This window comes from Camelus bactrianus, chromosome 3 (assembly GCF_048773025.1).
Source record: "Camelus bactrianus isolate YW-2024 breed Bactrian camel chromosome 3, ASM4877302v1, whole genome shotgun sequence".
NCBI lineage: Eukaryota > Metazoa > Chordata > Mammalia > Artiodactyla > Camelidae > Camelus > Camelus bactrianus.
The window spans coordinates 155996703-156024416 of record NC_133541.1 but is presented as its reverse complement, the minus strand read 5'-3'; the positions used below and the strand labels follow the sequence as shown (position 1 = coordinate 156024416).

Sequence of the window (27714 nt, the reverse complement as noted above, 5' to 3'; positions counted from 1 at the left end):
ATGATTTGACCCACATGGACACCTGCAAGAACAAAGGATTCCAAGGAAATCAATTCGTACAGCAAGAAGTTTGCAACAACCAACCACACCCCCACCACTTTTTAGTATAAAAGGAGACTGAATTCTGACTTGGGGAAGAGAGTTCTCCTGGATATCAGTGTGCCATCTTCTGAGTCTGCCAGCTTTTCAAATAAAGTCACTACTCCTTACTCCAAAAGCTCATCTCCTGATTTATTGGCCTGTCATGCAGCAAGCAGAACGAGTTTGGACTTGGTAAATAAATGACTGCATTAGAGGTAGTATGTCTCCACTGTTTCCTCATTTCCAGTATGTCACAACCAATCAATTTTATATGCTGTTTAAGAACACGACCAAAAAACCTATTATTCGGAATTGATTCCATGGAAATAAAATTATTTCTACTCCTTCAAAACTTTGTTGTTTGCTATTTTATTTTGTTTTGCTTATTGAAAAGAAAATAAAAGTCAAATCATTTTATTTCACGTATTTTTTATAGCTACATATTGTAAATACTACAAAGATATTTAAATTGCAATAAAAATTGTTCATATATTAGTATAAAGATATATACACAATCAAAGCAGAGTAGGAAAGGAGTGGATATTTACTAAAAATCCACTGCACATCCAGTCTTTTACAAGCATATCCTGGAATATAAGCTCTATTATCCAGGGGTCCACCACCCCCATTCTCACTGCCGAGTCCCATAGTAATCAACCTCCAAAGCACCAGCATAGAACCACGCGATCACTATTTTAGGTATAAATGAGGGAATTAGCTCATTCAATTCTAAAACTGAAACCTTAAAATAAATACTGAACTTATTTACAAACAAAGAAAATTGGACACAAAAAAGTACAGTTTCTCCCCCAAGTCACAAAGATAATTACTGGTAAAGGCAATATTTGAACTCATCTGCCTGATTCTAAAAACTAAGGTGGAAATCCCCTTCGACTGTGGAGGTCCAGCAGCACAGCCTATCACCCTATCTTTGTTCAGATCTAGCATTAGACAGCCTGAGACAGCACCCCATTCCTATGGAACTCGAGGGCAAACGATAACAATAAGGATTTTATATTCAGTAGTTTCTTGGTCTCATTTATATAAAGTGTCAGCAGGTCAGCAGAAAACTCTGGGAAATATGAGTGGGTCCAGAGCTTTTTGCTGATAAGAAACAATCTATCAGGACAGAGTGACCTTCCCATGAGAGGCCTCATGGACATAAACTAAAGGCAGCTGAGCAATGAAAACTAGCAAGACCATGGAACTCAAGCAAGAAAGATCCCTGCCATCCCCCACCCAGTTGCCTTTTCACCCACATGGACAAGATGGCAGAAGACCCAGGTTCTTGTCCAAGTTACACCATCATGGATTCTCACCCATAAAAAGTTATGACTCTATGCTGTCTTAAGCCCTTTCCAACTCAAATATGATGACACCAATATCTCAGCAGAATGTCTATGTCTTCACTTTCTCTCTTCTATTAGGATACTATATCTATGGCCAAAAAGCAGAAATCCAATTAAAAACACCATGCACGAAGGCTGGTGAAAGTCTGCGTAAGAGACTTTGTTCTCACGCTCAGTGAATGAAAACTCAGAAAAAGTGTTCCTTCACCCTCTGCAAGTGGGAGGTAGCCTGATTGTGTGTGTGTTTTTGTGCACGCGTGTGTGTGTGTAAATCAAATACAATGCATTCTGGGATGTGTACAGATTTTTTTTATGTTACTGTCATTTCATGAGGATGAGCCAACCTTTAAAGTAACTTGAATCTAGTGTTCTGAGAGAGTCCCAGGATATTTTGATGGAGGAGGGGAAAGGGGAAAGGAAAGGAGGAAAGAAGTAAATGAAGCAAAGGAGTAAGAATACTACTAGGGAAAGGCAAGACTTTAATTTTGTTCCTACTTGCATCACACACAAATTAGGGACTGGCTTTCCCCCATGTCTCATCAAGCACTGAGTTGCAGAAGAAGAGGCGACAGCCCATTTCTCACTGAGATTGTGACTGTACATGGCATCTTATAGACACAAATTATTTACCCTGATCAAACACTCTAGCAGCAGGCCGTAATTCTCCTGTTTTGAGAGACAAGAAAACAGGAGTTCAAAGAGGATGTATAACTTGAGAAAAGTCAGAGGACCAGTAAACTAAAGAGGATGAATTCAAACTCAGATCTGAATGGAGAGTCTGATCTTCCCACTCCCAGGGCTGGAAAATCCTTAACAGACAGGCTTCCCAGCTCCCTGCATTGTTCCTTGCACCAAGCATTTCCCATGGCGATGGTATCCTGTTCTCACAGACACAGTGCTCTGTGCAGCCAATAACCTCCATTCGACCTTGATCATATATCTGCCTCACTCACCAGGCTTCTCCATACAGGCAGGAAAGCTGGCTTTCAAGTGCGTACAAAGCCACCCCTGTTCTTACCTGGGCTCTTCAGCGGTTTTTCCAGCATAAAGGCAGCCATGAAAGTGCTCACAGTTTGTACATGAGCCACACTACCTCTCTCCATCTGTCTCCCCACCTATACTACTTAGCTATGACCATTTTGAGAATTTTGGAAACAAATTTTTAAAAACAGAAAAGAAACTATTCTGTAACAAGTACTTAATACTTACAATTTTAAATGACAAGTTACAAAGTGAGTATTTACAAATTGAATCTGCCTTCCTAGGTGTCAGTTTTAACAGTTAAAAAATATAATAGCAAAAAATTCTCACTTACAAAATTAACAAAAACTTCAACAATAATCTGGAATAAACTCAAAAACAATGCCCATGTTGTACATGGAGAAACACAGGACTGTACTGAGGGGTAAAGTAAGAAGTGTGAATGCAGAGACATCAACATATTGTATGGAGGAAAGCAGTTTTGTAAAGATGAACGTTCTCCTAAGAATAATTCAAAACTTACTAAAAATTCCCATGACAGCTCTTATCTGTTTTTTTTTAACTTGAACAAAATATTTTGGAACTCTTCAGGAATAATAAACTCATAATACTAGACAAGAAAATTGGGGATGGAAAAAAGAATAAAAAAAATCGCACTGTCAGATATTAAATAAATTTTTACAATATGTAAGATATAGCACTGGAGTAAGAAAGTAAGACTGACAGAAATAAACCATGAGCTCAAAAAGAGACTCTAGTGTACATAAATATTTTGTACAGTTGGGATTTCAAATCAAAGAGCAAAGTATGAATTCAATAATTGTCTTGGGACAATCAGAGAATCACCTGGAAAAAACAAATTCTATTCCAGTCATAATGACCACAAGAAAAATTACAGATAGTGATGTAAATATTAGAAAGTACTAATAACAGCAAATACAAATCTTTGCTTATAGTAATTCAACTTCTCCTCACTATAAAAAGTAGTATTATCATCTCCATCATAGAGATTAAAAAATCCTACAGAGGAGATATATACCATTATAAGAAAATATTTCTAAGAATACTATCAAGGATAAAACCCAAAAAGAAGACATTTACTGTCTTAAGATTATTTTCGGCCACAACAAAAATAAACCTACTGAACAAAATGAAAGGCAAGAAATGACAAGAAAAAGCTCTGTGATACATGTTAATGAAGACAAGGGGTTAATGTTCATAACATACAAAAAGCTGTCACAAAGCAACAAGAAGCTCCCTCACTTAAATGTGTGCAAAAGACAAAAGGGATCATTCACCTTTTAAAAGTCAGATGGCTAATGAGTGAAAAATGCTCAATACCTCACTGGTCATCAAGTGCAAACTAAAACAATGAAAAAGCAATTTTGCTCATCATATTGGCAAATGTTTTTAAAAAATATTCTAGGTAGTGTCCATCTTTGAGAGAACAAACTGAGCGATCTTTTTGGAGGATGACGTGTCAATGGATATGTAAACTCTGAAAAATGTGTGTACACACAGACTGAACTCCATTTTAGGAATAGTTTCGTTTAGAAAAAAAATCAGTTCAAAAAGATGTACTCATCAGAGCATTTACACAGCACTGTTTACAATGGTGGGAAGAAAAGCTGAAGTGAAATCATATCCAGCGATAGAGAATTGGTTACATAAGTTATTCTACATCTTTTCATTCCCCGCAGGAGAAGGAATTTCTAGAGTCACTTGAAAGGAGCCTGTGATGTATGTAATTGTCACATCCAGGGACTAAATTTCCAGAAACCTTAACTAAAGGAATACTCATACAAGATCACAGGAATGTTTGTACAAGAAGGACGCCAGTCAAACACCCTTTCTGACAGTGGAAAATGGAGAAAACTTAAGTATCCACTATCAAGACAATGATGCGGTAAATGAAGGCGAACTGTGGGCACTAAGGGGCAGGCGTTTTGGCGTGGTCCAAGGCCTTGTCCACAGTACTCTCCCACCAAAGGTGTCCTTACACAAGAGACCAAATCTACTGCACAACAGGAGACCCCTCTACTCTATCTGAAAGGACCGGGTGAGTCTGGAGTGGGAGGACGTCTATGATATACACCTCAGTGAATAAACCGAGCTGCACAAAACATATAGTATGGCCTTATTTTTCAATAAAGCATATATACACACACATATACATAGATTTCTCATATACATGTATGTATGTATGTGTATATATATATGACAGGCATAAAGGTCATGAAATATATACACCACATTGTCAGCAGTTTTTACTCTCAGGAAAAAAAGGGGAAGGGATGTAGGGGCCTTTCGGTACCACCACAGTTCTCTTTTCAGTATTTCAGTTAAATATACTTGGAATTTAAAAGGTTATTTAAGTCCGAAGTAAAATGGACGTTGCCTCCACAAGACAGAATGCTATACTGGTCATTAAAAATCATGCCAGGGGAGAGAGAATACTGTAGAAAAAAGTGTAATATGCCGAATGAAAAATGGAGGTCTCCACAAAGTAAACAGGCACAGAGTGCTCGCTCGTTTTTATGACAGACGTAATACACACTGATGAAAAGAACAGAAAATAGATGTTAAAGTGTTAATTATTATCTCTGAGTAGTGGGACCAGGATAGACCCTTTTGTCCCTTTTTTTAAGACTTATTATATTAAATACACATTATTTTTCATCTGAAAAAAGCATTTTTAGATGTCTAGTAACACACATTGAAAAAAATACACGAGTACTTACAGAAATAACTAGGAGACACGGCAGCAGCGTCACACAGTGTAGAACGGGCGATCCTGAATAACACTGCGCAGTTACATAAGGACCCACAAAGTGAGAGCACCTGCTGTCACAGGGCGTGGCCCCCTTCTATTTGTCAGTTGTGTCTTCAGGGCTGAGGCAGTTCTGAGCACGGCCAGTGTCAGTGCTGGTGTCTGGATGGATGCCACTGGAGGTGAGGGCACCTGCAAGCCGAGAGGAAGAACAGAAATCATCCTCTGCTTTTTCTGTCTTGTTTCTTTGTTACTTTTGAAGAGAGGTGTAAATAAGATAAACTAAATCTTCCCTACTAAAATTTCAGTAATGAAACCTTTTTAAAGTGTTCACAACTTATATTCTGCCTATAACTGTCTTTTCAACAAAGCATCATATTTTTTAAATGTTAATTAACTCAGTTAATTAACTACCTGTTGAAACCTATTAAAGAACATGAAATGCACTATGTAAAATCACCACGCCTGCAGTGACTGGCACAGCTGTCTTGATAGCAGTGCAGTCAGCCCCCACCATCCCGCGGCCCTGAGCTCCTGATGCTGGTAAGAGAGCACGCTGCCACCTCAGATGGAGAGAAACGGTGAAAGCGTTTTCTGAAATCAACAGCACTGACAAAACATAACTGAAAAATCCCAGGCTCCTTTGAGGCTGTCATTTTCTGTTTCTGGCCAACCCCCGTCAATGAGCAGAACCAACCCATTCCCGAGCCATGGGACTCACGTGGGAAGCAGTTTTGGAGAAATTTCCAGGTATAGAATGTAAAAAACTATACATAGATCTCTGAAAAAAGAAAAGATGCAATACTCTGATTTTGGAAGAAACTCAAAATATTCTCCTAAGCCTTAGTAGCTGGAAAGGCTGGGTATCTCCTAAGCCACTTATTTATTTCACAGCCAGTGAGCATCTCCCACAAACCCTGTTTCCCTGTGTCTGCTGGGAGCCTCAGGCACACTGTTGTTGTCGATCTTATAAGTCACAGGGCTGAGGCGTGTGTCTCACGCCTGCATCTCCCACACAGGCTCGCCTCCTAGCCTCACTGTCTGAACTTGGCCCCATTTCCTCACCTGTTTATTTGGTATCTGTTCTTCTGTAAGCTGCCTGAAATGCTTTTTGGAACATGTCAGAAGAATCAGTGGGTAGAGAAATGGACAGATGGACAGGTGAGAGTTGGGGAGACAGAGTGACTCCAAGAAAAGGGGAACAAAGAAAATTTCCTATGCAGAACCCTCTTCTAGTCAGGGAAGAAAACCACCACGGAGAAGTGTGAAGAGGCAGGTGGCTTAGGACTGTTTCCTGGATTCCATGAAAAGTCACACCAAGAGATGAGAGGGTAGAACTATAAATAATAAAAGAAAAAAGCATGCATGCTTGAAAAATATATCTACAATATGTACTTTCTAAAGAATAGATTCAAATCAGCACGGCCCAATAACACAATCCTTGGGTATTTACAGAAGTGAGAATCCCATCTCCAAACCACAAGGCATCCCTTCGGAGCACTAAGAGTCTACACGGGACGGTCATAAAGTTGTCACCGCAAAAGCGATGCTATCCTGCCCTTACGAGGAATGAGCAGCTGTGCTCGGGCTGCCCACGCGTGCCATTTACACCCCACAGCACCTCTACGGGAGAGGGACGCCTATCGAGCCCCATCTCTGCAGGACAGAAAACAAGTCCAGGAGAGGCTAAGCCGACCTACCAGTTCTCCATCTCACAGGACTGGTCACTCCAGAGCAGGACTCGAACTCGGACCCACGTTTGTAACCGCAGTACTACCGTGATTTGTGTGCTTTTTGTGTGTATAATACATTTGTTTCCGGCATGAAAGGATATTTAACAAATGTTCGGTTGTCTTGTCTATCTCATTAGCTCACAATCTTTATATTTTTGAATTGTACTCTTTTCCCCTGGAGAAAGGAACGGAAAGAGCGAGGGTCAGAATGAGATGGGGCTCCATTCTTTATCTGTTACCACATCTCATCCAGTCCCCAACCAGGAAGAAGGAGCAAATGTTCTCTTCATTTTTAAAGAGAGAGCTCCACTGATGGTGACTTACTCAACTCCAAAACCAAGTCTGGGGGAAGGGCACAGACAGCAACCAGAGAAGTATCACCCGTAGGAAGGAGAAAAGAGATCAGGGGAGGGCTCAGGGGGTCAGCCTGATTTAATTTCAATGGATAATATAATACCACAGACTAAAAATACTAGCATGCAGTGAATTTGCTATTTCTTGACATCTAGCAAGTTTTCATAGCCCGCATGAAACATTATTGTGAACTAGTGAAAGGAAGAGTCCACACGCAGGGAAAATCAATGCCACAGGCAGGCTGAAACCCAGGTTGGAGGAAAGGAAGAGAAAAGGCATAGTTAAGAAGAGGGGAAAGTCTGGGAAAAAGACATCATCACAAGGACTCTCCAGCATCATCCAGCAATCATATAATCATTCATTCAAGAGAGAGTTACTTAGGTCCTATTTTCTGCAAGATTTTACACAGGGCAAAGCAAGAGTGCAGCGTCCATGGTGGCAGCAAGTGGCGGGGCTATAATACAATTCTGATCCTAGTACCTTGCACAATTGTACTCAGTATAAAGGCAAAAAAATAAGGTAAAATAATACTATGTAAACTCTACGCACGGTTGAAAAAAATTAAAGAAGACCTAAATACCTGGACAGACACACCACGCACATTCCTGGATCAGATGACAGCGCTCTTGGGATGGCAGTGCTCCGCAGAGCGATCTGTATACTCAACGTGGTCTCGATCACAATCCCAGCGGGCTCCTCTGCAGTAACTGACTAGCTGCTGCTACTATTCATATGGGAATTTGAGGGACTCAGTAACCAAAACGTACTTGAAAAAGAAGAAAAACATGAGAGGACTTGTAATTCTCAATTTCAAACCTTACAATTGTATCTCCAGGTGAGATTAGAGGCCATTTTTAAGTTATTACTGGGTTTATCCTTATTTTCAAAATTCTGTACAATGAATATACCTGTTAGAATAAGAAAAATAAAAAGTAAGATATCTTGTAAAACATGCACAGTGATTCATTCATTAGGAAAAAAATTATTTTAACTATAAAGAGGTAAACAATTATCTAGTGAAAAAGGACTACTTAAAAACAAGTGTGCATTTATAATTTTCATAAATTGAAAACTGAAAAGCACAAAACATCAAGTTTCTAGGGAGACTAGTGAAACATATTAATAGTTATTTTCAATAATTCTAATTGAACAATGAAAACTCAAGAAAGGGAAAATTGTGATTGACACCCAAGTGCAAACACATAGAGAGCAAAGGCCTAGAAATCACAGTTCCTTTAAATCTGCTTCTAACTCAATAGGAGAGGAAATTCCTCACTTAGGGGACAGTGGAATCCCATACATAAGACAGGATACACAGTACAAACTGCAGTAGTATCGGGAGTGAATTTCTTAGAATTCTAATGTTACAACATTGCTGAAAAACTATAAAAACACTGACAGACAGATTAAAACACACAGTCATATATATTATATTGAAACATATGTAGTCTGCTCCCATGTTGCATAGAAATACAAACATATTTGTTCATTTATAGGCACTGATTACTTTATCCCACATAGAATATTTCAACTAAAACAAAAAATCAATAATACACTCCTCTTGACAAATCTACTTGATAAGTTACTCTGCTATGTAACCATAATGTGTTTAAGATAGATCTAAAATTAGTGAAAAATCTTTGTATGGTTTCTTGAATTGTTCTCAAAATTCCAAGCTTAATTTTCAAATAGATCTGAGCAGTATTTCTATATTATCTTTTCCCTTGTGAAATGAACAACACAGTCTGTTGTCAAAATTCTGTCCTTACAATGATTCACGAGCACCGTTTCCTAACAAAACTGCTGAACAGCAAGGCACTATCCAGACACTGTGACCAAATAAATGAAACACAAGGAAGACAGTGACCCTAACCTGGAGGGCTTATAATCTGTGTCAACAGCGGGTTTTTATTTGATTGGTTTGATTGGGTAGCAAAATAAAATCAATCAATTACTTTCTGCTTTTAGCATTCTGTAAGTCATGACTGTTTTTAGTGTCAGGAGAAGGAAAGACTTAAGCATGACTTGATTAGGTCAACTAGCAACAATCATCACTGGAGAGTGAGTAATAAAGAAGTTAACTGATAGAAATGCTTCTGCCTACATGAGACCTAAAATAAATCTATACTGATATCCGAAAGGAAAATGAGGAGATGAGGTCCCCAATGAGAAAACAAACAAGGAATCAAAAAAGGAAAGACGTTTTCATTAACGATTCCAGGCAGTAGTGGAGCATGGTGGTGAGGATCACAGATGTTTGGGACGAACATGAGTGCCTGAACTCCCACAGCACTGGGTAGCTGTGAAACTGATATTTCAGAGAAATTTTCTGCATCTCAGTCTTCTATCCATACACTGGGGACAACAACCGCACCCATCTCCTAGAACGGTCCTACGAATTAAGTTATTTTATATATAAAATTTTAAATAAAATACCTCAGATTTTAAATAATACCCCAAAAGCACAAGGAACAAAGAAAACAGAGATAAATTGGAGTTCATCAAAATTTAAAACTTTGCTTCAAAGGGCACCATCCAGAAAGTGAAAAAACAACACACAGAAGAAATTTTTTTCAAATCATTTATCTGATAAGGAATTTGTATCTATAAAAAAAACAAGTACCTCCTACAACTCAACAATAAAAAGGCAACTCAATTAAAAGGTGAATAAAGGATCTGAAATGGAATTTTTCAAGGAAAATATACAAATGGCCAATAAGCACAATGAAACGATGTTCAATATGATTAGCTGTAAGGGAAATCAAGTCAAACCCACTAGGAGAAACCGCTTCACACTCACAACAATAGGTTATAATAAAAAAAAGAGTAACAAGCACTAATAAGGACACAGAGGAAGCGGAGCGCGCAGCCCTTGCTGGTGAGGACGTAACACAGCGTGGCCACTTTGGAAAACAGCCTGGCAGGTCCTCAGAGAGTTGAACATTTGGTTTCTGAATGACCCAGCAACTCTGCTGTCTGGGCACAAACGTAAGAGAACTGAAAACAAATATCCACATAAAAACTCCTACAGGAATATTCATGGCGACACTACTCATCACAGCCAAAAAGCAGAAACAACCCAATTGCCTATCACCTGATGAATGGGTAAACAGTGGGGCCCAGCCATACAGTGGAATATTAGTCTGCAATAGCAAAGCATAGAGTATTGACCCAGGCCACAACGTGGACAAACTTTGATAACGTTACTCAGTGTGAAATAAGTCAGTCACAATAGACGGTTCCACCTACATGAAGTGACTCGATTTAAATGAAATGTCCAGCACAGGCAAATCCACAGAGAGAGAAGAGTGGCTCCTTGGGGCTGGGGGAGGATGGGGAAGATGGGAATGACTGCTTATGCATACGGGGCTTCCTGTTGGTGGAATGAAAATATTCTAAGATTAAATGGGATGCACAATTCTGGGCATAGAGTAAAAACGACTGTATATTTAAATGGGTGAATTGTATTAAAACTGGTAAGAAAAAAAGCAACTCGGGCCAGTACCTTCCCTAGTAAATGCAAATTGCTAACTTTTATTAGAGGAAGAAGAAACTGCCCTCAGCATGAAAGTAGGAGATCAGCAAATGTGAGTTAACCAAAATTGGACAAGAGCATTTCACTTGAAACAGTTGCTGAGTGTACACGAAATATTCAGAAATAGGAAAATCAGTTTCACATCAGGAAGAAGCATTCTGCTTCAAATGCAGATCAAGGATTCAGCAAGCCCAGCTGCTACAAATGACCAGAGAAGAAACCTGGTTCTTAAAACAAGCACCAGAGCCAACAAGGAAATGGTGGTGAGGAAAGCAGGCGGCCGAATATCTGGAACAGTTTGCTACAAATAATTTCTCCACTGAAAATTTAAAAATAAAATGAAAGTGATAAAATGCTCTGTTGACCTCACGTGAATGGGCTTCCTTCGGTGCTCGACTGTTCTGTAACCCCGATTGAGAGACTCAGGAGAATCAGCATGTCTCCTGGGAGTCCCCAAAGGACTGCCCACCAGCACGCTGACCACCATCACATCTGCCAGGGTTGAATTGCAGAGAAGAGAACAACTTCTGAAAGGCACAGGAAATGTTGACAAGGGAAGAAAAGGCTGCAGTCAGTCCTGGGACAGAGGCCCTCTGAGCAGAGGCCAGAAGGCTGCAGGTGAACTGCAGTGGCCGTGGGACAGGAAGCGACCATGGGGGAGCATATCTCAATTCTCTCCTCTCTCTCCATCGGGTAGGAGTGGTAAACCTGCATCCTTCTCACCTGGAACTGTGGGTTGGCTGGCAGAAGTCTTACCGACATGGAATGATTATTCAAGTCTCTGTGGAAAAAGTCAATAAATCGAGAGGGAGTAGGGAGCCAACTCCACGAGCCTCTCAATTGCACCCTTATTTATTGTGTATAATCAAAGGAAAAATTCATTAACAATTGTGTGATAGTAATAGGAACTTCGGGAAAGACAGTATGAAGCAGAGATTGTAGAATACACAATGAGTACAAAGGATTAGTGTATCTTTAGGGAAGTAATGGGGTGAGGGGAACAAGATACATTTTTAGACATGTGAATTACAAAGCAGACCACCAGACCAGCCAGGTCCTTGTTCTGTGGATCATAGACTATCTAACAGCACACAAGCTCAGCGTTTATACCTGAGGGCCTCGGTCCTTGCTTTGCAACCAGCAGAGTGCTATCTAAAACCTCAACTATGCAAGAAAAGCATTGTCTCTGCTTTTTAATGCAAGGAGACTGGAGTGAGGATGTACAGGCACTTGCTTGTAAAGCAGTTTTTAAGCATATATTTTTCTTCTTAAAGTTCACAGGCGGCTGGAGTGTGTTACAATTTGTTAAACCAATCATGGGCTCCCACATGGAACCATTATGGAGGACACCCTAAGATGACAAATCCTGCCTCTGGGTCTTTTCCTGCCATCTTCAGCCACTCTAGCAGGGTCTAGGTACATCCGTGAATAACGATCCTACAGAACTACCCACACTCTTAACTCCTGGTGCTTGAAACTTAATTTTAGCTCTACACAACTTACCGTAGAAAAGTTTCAGAAATAAAAGGTATAATATTCCTTTTATATCTCATCATATTACTGATTTTTCTGATTGCTCTAAGTTGCTTCTACTTGGTAAAGCAGATAATTCTGCAGGTGAATTCAGTAATTTCCATTGGGCATATCTAGCCATTTTGGGCTCTCTAACTTCTATTGGTCAAATACCGATACACTTAATTGATTTCTTTGTTTATCAATTTCAGCCGGGAGGAGAGGGAGTGTCACTCTTTTCCTCAGCCCACCCTCAACCCTTTTCTCATCAACTCAGGCCTCCTGAAAACAAAACAAAGGATTTGTTTCCCTTCTACTCTTTCCACAAAACCAACAGGAAACATCAGCCTGGAGAAAGAATTCAACACAAATGTTAAAACAAAAATCTATAAACCTGGAGCAACTCCATCTCCGAATCATGATACACAATGACATGAGAGTAAGTGTGTCAGGCACAAAGCATGCGTGAGCCTGACCACCTGATTTCTATTCTTCAAAGGAAGGAAGGTTTTCATATTTTTTATTATCATTCTTTGTCATTGTTTCTGAATATGCCAAAAAATAGTTTATGAAAGAATTATGCACTGCAATAACAGGTTACTATTGTATCAATTATAGAAGGCATTCAGAGGGGATAGGAAAAGCCACCTCTGTAAAAAATGCAAAATTTCTTCCCCTGTTAAGAACACGTATACAAAATGCAACAGAGAATTCAAATTCTTGTGGAGAGGAGCAAAAGCCACAGAACCAAAGCAAAGTCAACAGAATGAGTTAATTCAGAATTCACTGGACAAACATGCTCAATGTATTCAAATAATTTTAAAGGCACACTGCAAACCATTCACTTAATGATCTGCAGGCTAGAGGAAGCATTTCCTGCTTTAACAGACAACAGAAATCAATAGGGTGCCCCAACAAACAAGGACCAAAGAACAATCAGGTTTTTAACAGCTCTGATAAATCAGCATGTTCTAAAGATCAAAATCCAGAAATTTTAAACATTCATTCACACCACAATGAAACAAGCACTTAAAAAAAAAAAAAACATAGAAACTAAGCACATAGATCATGTACATAGAACAATGAGGACTTCATGTACCGCTGGAAGAATAGGCTATAGCCTTTTACTTGAAAAATAAAACTACTTTTAATGATAACTGCTAAAACACATTTCATCATTCATGTTGCCTTGAAAAATCTGAGGCACTTGTATCTGATCAGAAAAGCAATTCTGGGTAATAGTCGGTTACAATTCAGTGCCAGTTTGCTTTAGAAGAAAAGAGAAAAAAAAGCTACTGTTTCTCATATCCTGCACAAAGTGTGAAGTGCCTCCCTCCCTCTTTCTCCTCCCGTTTTCTGAGCTCATGCTCCCCAACCCTTCTGAAACAAGTATGAGAAACTCTTATTCCCACCAATATGCAAAATGACAAAAGAATATCAATTTATTTGTGTAAATATATGCCTATACCTTGAACTGTAGGAGAAAGGTATCAGAAGTCCATATGAAACTTATTTCTAGATTCCTGAAATCACACACACAAACGTTCACACAGACACAGACACATACCCCCTGGATTACTGGGCACTTCACAAGTTTAGGAATTCCAACTTCTACAAGATAACTTTGTAGTTAGTTTAAAATACAAATCTGTCAGCTTTTGAAAGCCTTGATCATCTGCTAAACCATCCAAATATCAAAGAGATCCAATTAGCTTTCTCTGTAGAATGTAATTTCACTTGATGGCAAAACAGACCCTAAGAAGTACTGGATCAAAGATTCGTGTTTATCACTACCTATGATCGTTTTTAAGCACATTAACAGATTCAGAAATGTATGTCTCAACAACATTTATTCTTATTGAAAAAGCATACGTGTTCAACTCTCTATACAGTGACTAGGTCCCATGATGGTGTTTAAGAGCTATTTTGCGCATTGAAATATTTATTTTCAAGTGCAGACAAGGAGGGTGTGTATTACTCAGTTGTAGAGCACCTGCTTAGCATGAACAATGTCCTGGATTCAGTCCCCAGTACCTCCAAAAAATAAATAAAAATAAGTGCATATTTAAAAATAAGAATAAAGTTATATAAAAAAAAGCAGACTAAAAAGCACTGCAATCTATATGCTACAGTTATACTAAAAAAAAAGTGTTTCTTTCAAATATTGACTATATGCCAATCACAGAGACTATCACAAATCACACCTGAACCATCACGTGTGATTCTCAACAACCCTAAGTAGACACGGATGAGAAACCCGGCACTGAGGATGAGGAGACGGAGCTCGGAAGATCCGGGGACTCTGACCGTCCTGCTCCCCGTGACACCACGTCAACCCAGGGCAAGCTCTGACAGACCTGCTCTGAGGGGACACCCAGCTGCATGGAACCTTGGGGCATTGGGGAGTCCCAGAAAACACTAAAAATTGTTCAGTGAAAAACCAGCTCAAATATATTACACTTTGCCACATCCTTTAAAAAGGGAAAATGACTGAGACCTTTTTGATGCCTCCGTGTCCTTTCTGCCATCATCAATTATTTGCCCTCTCAGGGTGACCAGTGAAGAACTGGACCCCATATGAAATGCACTCAGATGGAAGAGCTTTTAAAGTTATTTTAAGAAGTTTGTAAGACCCTGTCTATGCCTCACACAGGTGGTCATCCATCACTTCTCACCGGTGTGGACGTACCACCTGAAATCACTCCTTTCTGCTTTTTAAAATCCCTTCATCTAATCCAGGCTTTTCAACAGCAAAGAAGCACCTCAACCACAGACACTGGACAGCTTTTCACCAAACGGACTCGAACAGCCCATTGTACTATCTGGAAACCCTTTTCTTCTATTAAAACCACTTCCAGGTACTTCATCATTTTCTGATTGGTGGACTTGGCCTCTGACTGGCCTACTCAGAGAGCTCCCAGCCTCACATGCGGGGGTAGGAGAGGACCCTGCTGTTGGGGGAAATCAGTGAGGAAGGCGGACATACTCCCGCCAGGTCTGCAAGGGTAGAATTGCCACAACTTGCTCAGAAATTATACCGTCATCACCCCTGGGCTCCCATGGACTTGTTTCACATTAACCAAACTCATGACACACTGATGAAAGAAAACCAGAAACTTAACTTATTAATGTAACAGAAGACGTGAAACTATGAACCAGACTGAAATATCAGAGTTCAACCATGAGTAAATTTTCTCAATGGCCTAATCACGGGGAGGCAGTCACATGGCAAGCATGGACAGAAACAGAGCAGGAAGGGTTTCTAGATTAACTCAATGGACTAAATTTCTGTTATAAGAACTGATCTACTGCCTGGAAAACAAATAACGCCAATCACGATTCACTCTCTGTGGACAGTGGCCAATACATGACTATGAGCATCTGTGTAACTCTCTTTTCCCTGTCCTTTCTGGGCTAAAATATGCACAGAGGTACAAAGATTCAGGGATGCAGATAACACTAAACACCCAAAGCCCATCTCTGGGAGCCTCAAACCAGTAAGCCAGGGTTTAAATACCAGCTCTGCCACTTACTATTTCTGTGATTTTGGCCAACTTACCCTCTGTGTGCCTCAATTTCCACACTGTAAAACTGGGATAACAATCAAACCTTCCTTACTCGCTTGTTGAGAAGATTGAAGGATTCATTTCTGTAAAACTCTCAGAAAAGAATGTAGCACATTTTGGGTGCTCAACAAATGTCAAATTAATATCAAAGTGATTTACAAGTCTCCCTTCTAATCATCTTATGTGTTTCCTGGCTAGTATAAGTCCCAAAGAAAATCCTTATTACTCCTTTTATAAACTCTTGGGGAGGACCCTTCTCTTCCATTCCACCACCTGTTTAAACCGAGGGAGGGAATGCCTCCTAACCACTCCTCTGGGCCATGGAGAGTGCTTCTCCATTCACACCCCTGGCCCCTGGCCAACAGCTAGGCCTCGTCACACTAACAGAGTGAGGTGTGAGTCCGGGGAGACAAGCAGGGCATTTGAAACCCTTCCTTTCCCTCCAGTGTTGATCACCATTGGGAAGCACTTGGGATGCTCGGCTTCATGACAGGACAGCTTTGTGCATGAACGGGCAGGTCCTCTCAAGGGAAGGCTAGCTATGTCACAGAGCTACATGGGACAGGGTGAGTCTCTAATTCTGGGACACAGTATCATGACACGCATTTTCCCACAGCCCTGAAGTTCATGGAGAACGTGGCTTCATCAGTAACAAATAAGACATTTATCGCCTGCCTACTCTTTTGTGTCATCTCTCAGTTGGCTGCTGGAGACAACATGTGTATAAGTATTGGATCCATTTAAGCCCCAAAATATATGAAGTAACAAAGAATTCTGTGGCTTAACGTTGGTTCAGGGCGACTGTGTAACAGTTCTGACTCTGCTGATGCTTAATTATGGGTATAGGAACTAAGGAACCTCCTCAAATATCTTTCAGCATAAAACCAGCTTTTCTTATTTTCCTGTTTCTTAGTAATTGCCAAAGACTCTCAAATGATGGCTTCACACAAAAAAGCAGCTAAAGTTTATGAGCCCTCTTGACATACCCACTGTGGTAAACACATTACATAATTTCTAATTCTCACAATTCTACAAAGCAGATATGAATGTCCCCATCTCACAGACAAGGGAAAAACTCAGAGCAAACTGACTCAGGCTCACGTGGCTCAGTGGCAGCACGTGCACGCAAACCCAACTCAAAAATCTACACCCCTTCGTATATGTACCAAACCTCCTACCACCCATTAACACACAGCGGCGGAGTCAATACTCAGGGAACTCAATACACTTTTCAGCTTTAAGGTGCTCCAGAGGCCGCTTCTAGCTGTTTTATAAAATCCCGGCTCACTGACTTCTAACACTGGAAGAAAAGACCGATTTTGCCATTGTTTGCACAGCAAGTCTGAAATGTTCACAGCGAGATGACAGAATAAGTCTAAGACATAAGCAGAATAATTTTTCCAGGTAGACAGACATAATGGACATTGTGCTATTCTGAAGCACTAAGCAACGGAATCAAAACAAAATAACATTTGTTAAGCCTTCTTTTGCAAAAGGAATATTAAGACTGTTAGAAGGTGCAACAGCGCCACCTATGGCTAAAATGACCTTCCAGGATGCCGGGAAAGATGCAACACAAAAATTGCCTGTATGATCAGAAAAGAGAATCAGATAACTAAAAGCTTATGTAGCACATACTGCACTTTGCTTCGGGGGAAGGGAAGGGTATTCAGTATTTAATCTGATATTGCTAATACTCCTGAATATAAACAAAAGACATAGGTTCATGGAAACTCATCTTAGAAGAGGAAAGAATCCAGTCCAGCCACTTCATTTTACAGGAGGGGAAACTGAGACATGGGTTCTGTCCTGCAATCGGCAGCAAAGCTCTCCCAGGCCTCATGTCTTGCACTGTAGCATAAACCAACAGATCTGTACTAGGCCTATATTCATAAAAGTCACGTTTGTATTTTTCCAACAGTAGGTTATCTAAGTATCTTGCAAAATAATTCTCAAAGAGCCAGGATATCATACAAGATTGATGAAATACAAAAACATTTATTTACATAATAAAACAGCATGAGCTTTATTCTATTAAAAAAGTGACTTGTTAAATCAATGTTTTGATATTTTAAACCTGTTAAGAGTGCAGGAAAAAAAAATCAAAATTTTGCTTAATCACAAAAGAGAGAAGCTTATTCCCTGAAAATGATCAATGTGTATTTTACTAAACTTAATGAATCTGGTCAGAATTCCACGAATTTAAATGTCTGTGTGGATGGTTACATGGCAACATGAATTCTGAGTTGTAACAATACATATTCTGTGTAAATAATATTCAAGGTCGTCTGATTAAGGCAATTTAACTAGTCCCTGTCTCACTAGTATGATACAGATTTCATTAAAACTTCATACTACACTAAAAAAAAAAAAAAGAATCCTTGTTACTTTAAACCATATTCAAATATATCATATATATAAATATTATAAATATTGAATATGCATCAGAAATAAGCGACACTCTTTAGTATTCAGAGTTGATCCTTCTAAAATATCTGTCATTCTGACAGCACATTTTTATTAAGCACCTCTTGTGTTCTTTGTATACAAGGCGTCTAACTCTCACAGTCAGACAAGTTAAACGATATTACTCAAATTTCACAAATAAGGAAATGTACTTAAGCCATGAAAACAACTTACATATTCACCATCAGGAAAGAAAAGAGTAAAGATTTTACTTATAATATTCACTGACAATCTTGTCTTCCATATTAAGACTACATAAAACCAATTCAGTCTTTGTAAGTATTTCTGTCAATAAGGGCCACTAGAGAAAAACAAGTAACATCATTAACAGTGGTTGGACTTTCAAAGCCCACTTCTCTTTGGCACTATAATTGTTTTTAATGTTTTGTTTTTTGTGCTAACAGACCACTAAATTAAAAAAATTAACTTTTTAAGTAATTACCTGAGAATTAAACATTTGTGAAAATGTACAATTTTAATTTATGACACTCTGTCTCACATTCTCACTGGTGTCTCTCCTTTGAAGGCCTCATAAGGCTGAGATCACTAAAATCGGCCATTTATGGAGTCACAGCAGTTCGGGTAACCACTCAACGGGAGGCTGATTAGAGGAGCAATTAAGAATGCATCCTGTGCAGCCTGGGTTCCAGCACCGAGCTAGCCACCGCCAGCTGGGTGTGATTTAGGACAAGCTGCTCCATCTCTCAATCCCTCAGCTGCAAAAAAGGAGACACTGATACCTACCCTCAAACACCTGCTATGAAGTAAAACATGAGGAAAGCATTTTAGTGTTAGGTAGGTGTCCACTCAGAGCGAGTTTGGTCATTATGATGATGAGGATGGCTGTTAATAAATTAAGCTAGACCAAAAAGGAGAAATCACCTTAAAGGAGAAACATTTTAATTCAATCAGCATTTCCTTTTGGATGGATTGCAGAATGTTCTATTGATATTTTTAATAAACCAAGTTTTGTCCATTAATTATAGATTTACAGGTTCATGGACAAGTCTCCAGAAAAAGAATTAGAGGCCTCTAACCTCTGAATACTAAGAAAGTAAATTAAAAAAAAATCATTTGAGAGATTATACCTCATTTGGGAGAGTATGTGCTTAGCATGCATGAGGCCCACAGTTCAGTCCCCATAAACTCCATTTAAAAACTTTCTTTTTTAAGAAATGGAGAATTAAAGCAAAAAGATGGAGGAATACAGAATATTTTAGAGACTCATCTCAGATTTAAGATGGGGAGAAAACATCCATTTCTCAGAGGAAATCTTGAGAACTATGTAAACAGTATCTGAGATGTCTAGTCTTCTAACATTATTCATGAATTCATATTACCAAGTCTTAAAACTACCTGATAACCCACAGAGGTGATACTGATCGTAACACCTGCCAACACGGATCGAGCTCCCGCTAGGACTGCTCTGTTCTGACATCTCTGCTCCTGAGGCCTGACCAGGCTGAGAGCACTAAATTCGGTCATTCATGAGCATCTCGTGTAAGTCCTCCATGTGTGCTTCTAACTCTCCCCTCACCAGCCCCTCTGAGGGAAGCACTGTTATCATCATCCCCACCTGCAGATAAGGCCACTGAGGCACAGAGACTAAACCCTTTCCAGGTCACATTGGCATTAAAGGACGTCTGTATTTCTTCTGTTTTGCTTTTGACAAAGTAATCTGAGATAGCAATTCAAGGGAGACTGTTAAATAGTCAAGTCTGTCAGGTCTTCACCTCAAAGAGCAGATACTATAAATTCCTGATGTAGGATGAGGCTGCCGCCACAAACTGACTCAGCTTGAAATTAATATCCAAGGTGAAGCAGCGGATTCACGTAAATATTCACGACTGTCAACTCCGCTCACGGGTCTGGGCCCTTCACTGCCTGAACGGGGGTGAAATCCCCACCCGTGTCAGGGAGGGACTCGCAGCTCTTCCGGGACTCACCCAGGATGCACGGGCTGTTTCCCACCCACAGGCTGTCCTCAACGATTAAAAAGCTCTCAAGATTTTTACACCATGCAAAACTGAAAGACATTTCTGCAGATGGAGCACTTTCTCAGGCTTAAACCTTTTTTGCCTACACTCAGCAAGGGGCAAAAAAAAAAAGAAACATGACTCTACAAAGTCTCTGACCCTCACCACTCATGGGAGTAGAATGGCCACAGCAGCAGATGAGTCTTCTCATTGCACGATGAGAACAAAATAAAGCCGCCCCAACAACAGGCACTCCCAGAGACAGAGCTCAGCGGTCTTCTGCACACTCACAGTTGTGCAGCCCTCACCACCATCTATTTCCTGAACACTTCATCACCCCAGAAGAAACCTCCTGTCACTAACAGTCACTCCCTAATCCCCCTCCACCCAGCCCCTTTCAACCATCACCTGCTCTCTGCCTCTGCATGTGCCTTTTCTGGGCATTTCAGATCACTGAAATCAACAATATGTGGCCGTTTGTGTCTGCTTCCTTTCACTTAAAATGCTGTTTTTAAGGCTTGTCCATTTTGAAGTGGTATCAGCATCTCTCTCTTTCTTTTTTTTTTTTTTTTTTTGAAACCGTTAAAGTTTATTAGAAGGTAGTAAGTACTATCAAAAAGAGTACGGTGGAGCATAAGTGATTGGGTTTCAAAGGGAAAAGTGCGGGTTGAACAGTCAGGGAGGAGTTCCCAGAACAGGTGGCCTTTTTCATTTTCCTCTTTATTTGTTTTTTCTTTTTTATTCACTCTTACATGTGAATAATGTTCCACAACATGGAGATACTACATTCTGTTCTTCCATTCAGCAGCTATTTTTGGACGAAGTCCAGTAGAATGAGTGTAAGAAGTGACTATCATGGATGGCATTTAAGCAAAGGGCAAGACGTGCTTTCAAAAAACAAGCCAACAAACAGAGGCACAAGGAAATTCAGTGCGTTTCTGAGCAAAGAGCATGCTTGCTTCGGCAGGACTACCGTGCAGGGCTGGGGCGGATACTGGCAAGAATCACGGTGAGGGAGTCACCTGAGAAAACTCCCCACTGCAAGCAGCTCAGCCAATTCTCCCTCACCCTGTATTGTTAGAGCCATGTTTCTAGGTTACTCTTATTTCAACTAATAGTACTTTAACTGCACATCTGATCATCTGCCTCAGACCACATTACCTAGAAGCCACAGAAAATCATTCACTGACCGGAGCAGCTCCAGGACATAACGGTGATGGATCAGGGAGTCCAGCAGCATTCCAGCCTGCAGGCACAAACCCCACATGTGCCCTGGTGATGTCCGGAAAATAAAATGCATGGAAATATCTCATTGCTGGTACACGACATCTGCCCTCAAATTGCCCCAAAATCATGCTGGCAAAGCACTACTCAAACTTTTCACTCCAAAAAAAAAAAAATGCTAAGAAGGCAAATTTAGGCCCTTCCATTAAAAACCAGCAACCATCACTGCCAGTATCTGAGCTGGAATTCTCCTGACTTCAAAAACCACCACGCAGTTACTTTTCAAACGTGATAGTCATATATGTATTCCACGTAGATGATATTACAGTAGGATTTTTCTTTTCAAAATTTCCAGTTGCAACATTAGCACAAGAAAGTTTATGTTTCAGCTTTAAAAAAATCAATTATCCTCCACTTTCTTAATTTTGAACCTATTGTTATTTTATAAAGGGAGCTATGCTGCATATTATAAACCAACTGTTTGGTTTCTGCAAATAAGACCTTTATGACCTCACTATTTCAGAGCAAACTTTAATGATGTTTTGAGAGGTGGGGCCTGGGGCGCTCACTAACAGCTTTTTAAATACTGACAAGTATGTGCTCTTAAATAATGCAAAGGCTCTAACTCCACACTAGCTCAGAAAGCAAAGAAACTGCACCAAAGACTTACTTTAACATTTTAATATATTCCTATTGTTTTGAATATTAAAGTTCTTAAAAGATATGATTTTTTTGAGAAAGCCAACAGCTGTATTAAATTTCCTCTCACCAAGAAAGCAATCTTTATCAAGAATAAAAACCCCTATAGAAATTGAAATGACGGGATGTTTCTAGCTAAGTGAACATGCAGATCAGAACACAAACCTAAATCCTATCAGATCTCACTCGAACGAGCTCAACAAAGTCCTGGGCTACCCTGGAACTTAGCTCTTCTTTTCCAAAAGTTGGCTGAGCTAAGATCATCACACAAGGCAGGGAAGGAAAGAAGAGGAAAGTCCACCTGGCAGCCTCCATCTGTTTTCTTCCAGCCAAAAGTCGCCTCTAGGGTCGCCCTGCTAACAAGCCCTCCCCATAAGGAAATCCGGCATCCACACTGCCCCTGCCGTCCCCAAGCAGTCCCGACGCCTCTCTCCCAGCCTGTGAATGTTCTTCTAATGACCCCCCTGTTGGTGGCACCCTTCCCCTCTTCCCTGCTACACACACACACACACACAGAGCCACAGCAGTCTTCCCAAATCACAAATTTGATTACATCACCCCCACTTCAAACCCTTCTGAGGCTCCCTGGTGGAATTCTAGCCCCACCCCAAACACTGCTTGCCCAGCCTCACCTCAGTACACAGGTCCCCAGTGACCTCAGGGGCCCCCTGACTTGCTCCTACTCCCCACTTGTCTCCAGGCTCATTTTGACTGTTTCCCAAGGAAGCCTTCCCTCCTTCCAACTACCACAATTTGTTCCTCTATTCCTAGAACATTCTAGGCTAAGTCAACTTCTGACAATGCTAAGCTCACAAGAAGCAAATACATTTTGCTTACTAATGTGGGTCCACCCTCTCTCCCCTAGACACACAGAAGTGCACGTGCTATGAATAAATGAATGATGGGGTGGGTCTCAAAGGGACAGACATACCTACTCTCACCCGTCCCTACCCTTGTGTCTGTAGAATATCAGAAGAAAAACCAGAATTACCTTTACTGAGGGTCACTTTCTGATGACACCCTTCACTGACTACTGTGTCAGTTCTAGTAAAACCCAAGCTCTTCCAAAGCCCTCCATCCCGGACTCTCTCCAGTGTCCTCACCAGCAGGGGCACCTTCCACCCTGGACCACACAGGGCACTCTCCCCGTTTCCCCACGCCAAAAGCCTCCAGGCATCTGCCCGGGCTGAACCTGCCACCTGAGCCACATTCTTGACTACTTCTCCTGGCTGACACTCTGTCCTCACAAATGAATATAGAGTCCATTTCTTCCAGGAAGTCCTCTCTGATAATGTCCTTTAGGTCTTGGTTGGGCTTCATCTATAGCAGCAGTACATGGTGACCAACTGGGTGTTTGCCCGCTCCTTTGAGACCACGAACTCTTGGGGGCCACGTGGGAAGGAGTGAGAGATTACAAGAGGGGTGCGGGAAGCAAAAAGCAAAAATCACAGCCCAAGTCCCAAATTCAAAGATACTTTCTCAGGAAAAATTATAAACAATTTCACACGTGTGCAATTTGGCTACTGTTTTTGTGGCTTGTGGACAGCAAGAACTTGGTGTTCTAGTCCAAAACCCAGATTACATGCAAAGAAATGTATATATTCATATCCAAAGGAAACCAGAGCTGCTCAACAACAGTTTGCAGTTAGAATTGAAAGGAACTTTGATAAAGGCAATCTCTCTCTCTCTCTTCCTTCTTTTCTGGCATCATATAATTTTAGAAGTTTTTGCGTGACCAAGAGATGGCTACAGCCCGTGATTCTTCACTGGAGTGTTTGGGGCTGAGGAAGACCAGATTACATTCACTGCGTAAATGCAATCACACCAACACACTGATAGGTGCCGTGGTGGTGGAGATGATGTTCCAAAACAGGCAACCTTATTCTGTAAGAGAACTCTAAATAGAAAGTAAGAAATGCAATGTTCTGTAGTCAATTTCATTTGCTATATGGGTCATTAATTGATAGTATATCTTGTCTAATGAAACCCAAAAATAAATTGTCAACGTCGATTTTCTTCATCTGACCATTTTATGCTAACTTTGGATATTAAACCCTCACTCCATAAGTAAAACTCAGGCCTACGCTGCAGCAGTTACATCCCGTGGAAGAAAGCCGATCAAGGGAGAACTGGAGAGTTTCCCTTCAGAAGCTGCTAAGTCTGGTTTTGCACCTGTACGTGATTTGCAACCACGTCATCGAGAATGGAGAAAACCTAACAACTGTGGGGCGAAAAGCACTGAGGTGCTTCAGAAAAATCAAAGAACGCTGAGCTTTGTGAAACAGTCCTGAGGCACTTAAATCGTACTTTTTCTGAAAGGCTCCAAAACTGACCCAATTCACCATTCCAGGTTCAACAGGGAGGTACCGGATTTAGTAGAGAAAACATGCCCTTGAAGTCTGACAAGGCCTTGCTTGAATTCTGCTGCAGCATTTACTAGCCACTAAATGGACCAATTCCTTAACCCTCTGAGAAGGCTTCCCGATCTGCAAAAGGGGGCTGCCACCGCCCACCTGGGAGGCATGGATGAGAACGCAACACGCAAGTAGGGCTGCCGACTGGTACCTGACACGGGGCCTGACTAGTTTCCCTCCGCTGCCCTTCTCCCCCTTTAAACTTGCACTGTTTCCCCGGTAAGGATCAAGACCACGGAACAGAATGCCCGATTTTTCTGTGTATCCCCGGATACATGACTTACCCTTAGGAGGCCAGAAAAACTGCTTCCTCCCCAGTCACTATCAACGTTCTTAAGATTCTGGGTATTTTTAACTCTATTTTCCAGGGAGACTATTCCAGAACTTTCCAAGCACCATTCTCCAGGTTGGCTCCCCTCCCAGCACCCATCCTTTCTCACTTCAGATACTCTGTATGATTGCCGTCTGTTCATGGGAAAGCGAGTCCGGTAGGGTGGGGACTCCCAAGGACTCCCCCCTCCCTCACAGGTGAGTGTGACTACCTTCTGCTCACTCCTCACTCCAACTCCAGCTTCTAAAAAGTCTACCCTCCAGGACCCTGCAGACTCTGCATCTTCACAAGACACACACGTGGCCACGACCCTCCCTTCAGATTTCTTCCTGGCTGGCCCTGCACACCCCCCGGCCCCTTAAAGATAAATGGCATTAGGCTGAAAATCGCAAATGCCGCTGACTGACACACCAAAGCTGCATGGTCTGGGCTTTCCTCCAACACAGGCAGGGCCCTGCCCCCCCTCAGCCTCAGTCTGCAGCTCTCGAGATGATCTAATTCACATGCAAGGCTATGAACACCAGCTAAGAATGACGACTCCCAACGTGTATCTATAGTCCGGCTCCTTCACCTGAGCCACAATCTCATAGACACGAGTGCCTCTTTGAAGTCCTAACTTGGATGACAAATGGCATCTTAAAAATGCCTCATGTTCACCATTTACTCTGGAATTCGATTCCTGGCAGGTACCTCCCAGACTCCCCATTTTAGTAACAGCCCCAGCACCCAACTATGTGTTTGAGGTCACATTCAATTTCCAATGTTCCCTCCCCTAATCCCTGCCCTGGAATCAGTCCTATTATTTCCGTCGCTAAGCCCATCTCAAATGTGGTTCTACAGGGACCATGGCCGTAACCCCCCAAGTTCACAGCATGGTACACTGACTAACAGTCCTCCGTAGGGTGCTCCCTGGAGGGGGAGGCATCTCCTGCCGCTGGTCACCTCAGAAGGCACTGGATTCTCACAAAGGAGGCCCAGGAGAAGGGACTCAAGGTTCTCCCGTGGTCTGAGCTTTGAAGGGCCTGAGGTCTGGGGGAGCTCCTAATTAGCAGACACACTTGCCAGTGAGCAGATGAGGATGGAGGAACCCAGGCAAGGCTGTTCTCACTCCAACCCCTGGGCTCTCGGGAGCCACGGGAAAGGCCTGTGTTCAGGGCACAGCCCGGCCATCACAGATCCCAGCCAGCATTAGCCAACACGGACAGCCTAGTCTCCTTCTAATTGTGACACTTACTTCTGTTCTGTTCCCCACCCAGAATGTGATGGACTCATTCAGATATTATGGCCTGTCTCAAGCGATACAAATTCAGTGATAAATGAAGTGTCCACATTTGGACCAGAGCATGAAAGGAGAAACAAGGCCTCATGTTCAGCATGATGGTGGTGGCCAAACCCTTCCACCGAGTGAGATGAACCATGATGGGGGTGAGAATCCAAGGTCCTAGGTCGGCCAAAACATCTTCCTTCAAGGTTGGCTGGGGTGTTGCAGACTCCCTACCGCAAACTAACTACACGGCCGTCAGTGGTGGACATCAGCTGCAACAGACACGGAGTCAGCTATTTATGCCAACATGGGTTAAAAGTAAAGGCCGGGGCAGGGAGGCCTGAACGGCTGCTGAGGCAAAGCACAGACCCGGCTCTGAATGCCCACTGGCTGGAGAAGAGAGGAAGCTACGGTCCCCTTTAGCGGTCGCTGTGTCAACAAGATCCAGGTGAGCCAGCTACTTAGGAGAAGGCCATGTTTTCCTGATACTCAGAAAAACCAGCCTCGTAAAGGGAACACAAGAGTGGCATGGATTTTAGACCCACTTCTGCCCCTTTATGAAGGCAAAGTAAAGTAAATGGCACAGGGATGTTGAATGCAAAAAAAAAAAAATTAAATAAGTAAACGGTGACTGCTTCCTCCAACATCGTCCCCTGCAGCTGCACACCCATGAGCCTGCCACTTTCTCACCAGTGACCGCTGGCCAGGAAGTGCCATCACGCACGTCACACAGTGACAGCCAGGAACCGCGTGAAGAGCACGTTTGTGTAAAAGCAGGAATCGAGCAAGATGCTGCAGAATTTGACTTGACAAGATTAAATACTCCATGAAAAGAATCCCTCAGCAGCCGCCAAAATCAATTCGCATCTCACTTCTTCAAAACAATCAAACAAATTTAATAAGGGCGCATTTGTCACCAAATATAAGGAGGACCAAACAGGTTCCTCAAAGCAAGGATTTTAACAGGTATCAAACACCAGTGGGTGATGTGCTAACAAAGCAAATATTCCAAAAAATTAGAAAATAAAAAATGACTAGGATAATACATGGATCAAGGTAACTGTTAAGTTTTTGCTCTTTAAAGCGATGGAGACAGTACGGAGGGCAATCTGGATATTTCCAATGCAGGGTGTGCACAGCCCACATTTTCAGACGCAACAACATGCTCACTGGGCAGTACAAGAGAAAAAGAATAAAGAAAAAGGAAAAGAGGAACAAGAGAAAATTAGAAACACACAAGAACAAAAATGATTTTGACAGCATGTACAAGAATTTTTGTGAGTGTGTGAGGCCAGGGATGCTGGGACGGTGAGACCCACACTCACCTCCTGCTCCAGGGAAGGCAGGGGACTGAGGGTAGCGGTGCTGCCGGGGGACCCCAACGTGATCAGCGCCCCTAACCAAAACTCCACCTATATGCGTCTAGGCAGCTTTTGAGCTACAAATTGTGGTCGCATTT

General features: G+C 41.6%; 1 long non-coding RNA gene across 9 annotated transcripts in view; it reads right to left on the bottom strand.

Annotated features, from left to right (window-relative positions):
- The window catches only part of LOC141577202 (uncharacterized), a 112929-nt gene that overhangs the window by 26697 nt on the left and 58518 nt on the right, over positions 1–27714 (bottom strand). For 7 of the 9 annotated variants that reach the window (XR_012505947.1, XR_012505951.1, XR_012505948.1 and 4 more), the window contains 2 exons: positions 7849–8034; positions 5153–5373 (listed from right to left, as the gene is read on the bottom strand). This is a non-coding gene — a long non-coding RNA (uncharacterized LOC141577202). Of the gene's footprint in view, positions 1–5152; positions 5374–5902; positions 5963–6881; positions 7090–7848; positions 8035–27714 lie in introns of all 9 variants that reach the window. The other 2 variants (XR_012505945.1, XR_012505946.1) reach the window with 2 other exon arrangements.